Below are 3,438 nucleotides of genomic sequence, written 5' to 3'. Positions count from 1 at the left end.
CTGTCCTCATGCCTTATCTTATGACATCTATTGGTGCTATACCCAACTTACAGATGAGGAAACTGAGGCTCAGAAAGACCAAAGAACTTGCTTAAGATTACACACCTAATAATAACAATAAGAAAGACTCACTTAAGGTTACATGGTATAGTAGTTTAGAGGATGGACTCCAGAGCCAAGAGCTCTGGGGTTTGTATCTCAACTCTGCCTCTTACCTTGACTAAACCACTTAACTTCTCTAGGGTTCATTTTCTTCACCTGTAAAGTAGGGCTAATATTTGCACTCACCTTGAGTGGACATAAGAAGTAAATAAGTTAATTTGTACAGTGCTTAGAAGACTTTCTGGCACATAATAAGTGTTTAAATTAAAACTATGTACTAGGCAGTGTCCTAAGTACTCCTTATACATTATTCATGTAATCCTAACAACAACCCTATAAGATAGGTACTCCCCCATTTTATAAGGGAAAAATTTAAAGCCCCAAACAAATAAGCAATTTTCTCAAATGGTAAAGCCAAGGGGCAAATGCAAATAGCCTAATCCAGAGCTGACACTTTTAACCATGTCACTCTGCTGCCTTTACCTGGTGAGCAGTAGAGGTCTCTCTGTTTCCCGTGCTCGTGATCTAGATGTTTTATGACTTGGCATCCTCCTTGGTGCTGCAGCTCTGTTTGAGCATGTGTTCCGTCACGGGAGACCCAAATGGCCCCAGGCCTCAGACTCTGGCTCACCTGCTAGGTCACCTACTATCTCCTGTCTGGGTTTGCCCTGCGTCTGGACCCGAATCCAAGGGCTCTCTCTTTATCAAGCCTCAGAGGCTGTGTGTTATTTTTGTATTAGCGGAGAGACACTTTGCTCAGGATAGTTTCCAGCTGGGCCCTCTTAATGCCTTCAGTATGTTCTACAAAGAAGATTGTCTAGGAAGGAAATCTGGGCAAGAGACTGTATAGTAAAGTAGAGAAGCCATGGCAGTTGGAATATAAGGATGAAGCTCAAGGCCTGCGTATTAGTTTGCTCGGGCTGCCTTAACTACGTACCACAGACTGGGTGACTTAGAAAACTATTCCTCTAAGTTCTGGAGGCTAGAAATCCAAGATCAAGGTGTTGACAGGGTTGGTCTCTTCTGAGGCTTCTCTGCTTGCAGATGACCGTCTTCTCCCTGTGTCTTCACATGGTTTTCTCTTTGTGTGTCTGTGTCCTAATCTTCTCTTCTTATGAGGACACTAGTCATATTGCATTAGGGCTTATCCATATGACCTCATTTTACCTTAAGTACCTCTTTAAAGAGGCCCTATCTTGGGATACAGTCACATTCCAAGGTACTGAGTATTAGGACTTCAACATTTGGACTTTGGAGAGACACAATTTAGCTCGTAACAACCAAGCTCCAGCACTTTTTAGCTGTATGTCTTTGGGTAAGGCATATAACTGCTCCAGTCTTTAATTTTTTTCTGTCTGTAAGATGGAACAAGAGAAAGACCCACCTCACTGGAGGACTGTTGTGTAAGGTAACTGTGCCAACATTTGGACCTGAAAATTTATTTTGCCTCCCAAGACTGTAAAAAACAGAGATAATGGTAATATGTGCAGAATCCTTGTCTGATTTTGGACATTGTACTTTAACAGGAACATTGGGAAATTGGAGTAGCCAGTTTGAGAGGGACCAGAATCATGAAGGATCTGGAGTAGACGACATGGAAGGAACCGTTGAGTAAACCTAGACATTTAACTCAAAAAAGACGAGATGGGGAGGGAGGATGCAGAGAGCCATCTTAAAATACTGTACACTATTATGGTGAAAAGGGGATGGAATTAGTCTGTTTGGTTTCAGAGAGGAGATCCAATGATAAAAATGTATAGGGAGGAAGATCTGGGCCCAACAACGAGAGGAGTTTCTAATAGTCAGAGCATCCAAAGTTGAGGTACTGAGTTTTCTTTCTCAGAATGTGTAAGACCCAGGTGCTTTTCTGAGCATCTGCTCTGTCATATATGATGTTAATCAATTTCACAGAGTGGAGTAGAGAGAATCAATCTTGCACTGGGTGGGAGGTTGGAATAGCTAGCCTCTGAAGTCTCTCTAATTTTGAGGTTCTGTCTCCTGTAAACTACATTGCCTATGAGGAAGGAAAACTTACGTAAGCAAATTTTAGTTAATGGAGTTCTCCTAGAAGGAAACAGATGCTCATGAAACTTACTGAAAACAGTATAAATTTCTCATAAGGAACTGGGACTGGAAACTAAAATGTGTTCAGGGATAGAAGCAATTTCTCTCTCTTCCTTATTGTGCCTGACTCTCCAATGCCCTAGATTCCAGGTCACATTTCAGGCCCAGCACACTCAGCTACTCAGCTAGAACTTCTGACTTTCAAGTCCCAAGGAACTAAGCTTGAGTAGAATGCTCATCCTTGGTTCACTGAGCTGGTAAGGGCAGGCTTGGATGGAGGGATTCCATGTTTCAGGAAGCTGTCATGACCCATCCTTATAAGGGTGGGTCAAAGCTTTCTGAACACGGGGCTGGGTGGCTGCCCTAAATCATGTTTACATGAGGATTTCTCAAACACCTGGATAGAGACTTTGGACTTGCTTTTCCCTCAGAGATTCTGATTCCACAGGTATTGGGTAGGACTTGGAAATTTATATTTTTGAATTACTCTCCTGGGTGATTCTAACGCGAACCACCATACTACACTATGATTCCATCCTTCATGGTGCAAACTTCCCCATTTCCCAATCAAAACACACCCTTACCTGTGGGGAAAAGGGAGCCCTCCTACACTGTTGGTAGGAATGTACATTAGTGTAGCCACCATTGAGAACAGTATGGAGGATCCTTAAAAAACCAAAAATAGAGTTACCATATGATTCAGCAATCTCACTCCTGGGCATATATCTGGAAAAGATGAAAACTCTAATTTGAAAAGATACATGCACCCAAATGTTCATAGCAGCACTTTTTACAATAGCGAAAACATGGAAGCAAGCTAAATGTCCATCAACAGGTGAATGAATAAAGAAGACGTGGTTATATATACACAGTAGAACATTACTCTGCCACAAGAAGAATGAAATAATGCCATTTGCAGCAACATGTGTGGACCTAGAGATTATCATACTAAGTGAAGTAAATCAGACAGAGAAAGACAAAAAGTGATGAGTGATATCACTTATATGTGGAATCTAAAAAAGTGATACAGATGAACTTATTTACAAAACAGAAACAGGCTCACAGACATAGAAAACAAACTTACGGTTACCAAAGAGGAAAAGCAGGGAAGGGATAAATTAGAAATTTGGGATTAACAGATACACACTTCTATGTATAAAACAGATAAACAACAAGGACCTACTGTACAGCACAGGGAACTATATTCAATATCTTATGATAACTTATAATGGAAAAGAATCTGAAAAAGAGTATATACATAACTGAATCACT

Source organism: Stenella coeruleoalba (genome assembly GCF_951394435.1).
Source record: "Stenella coeruleoalba genome assembly, chromosome: 8".
NCBI classification, from domain to species: domain Eukaryota; kingdom Metazoa; phylum Chordata; class Mammalia; order Artiodactyla; family Delphinidae; genus Stenella; species Stenella coeruleoalba.
The sequence above is the reverse complement of the archived record's forward strand: the minus strand, read 5'-3'. Positions refer to the sequence as shown.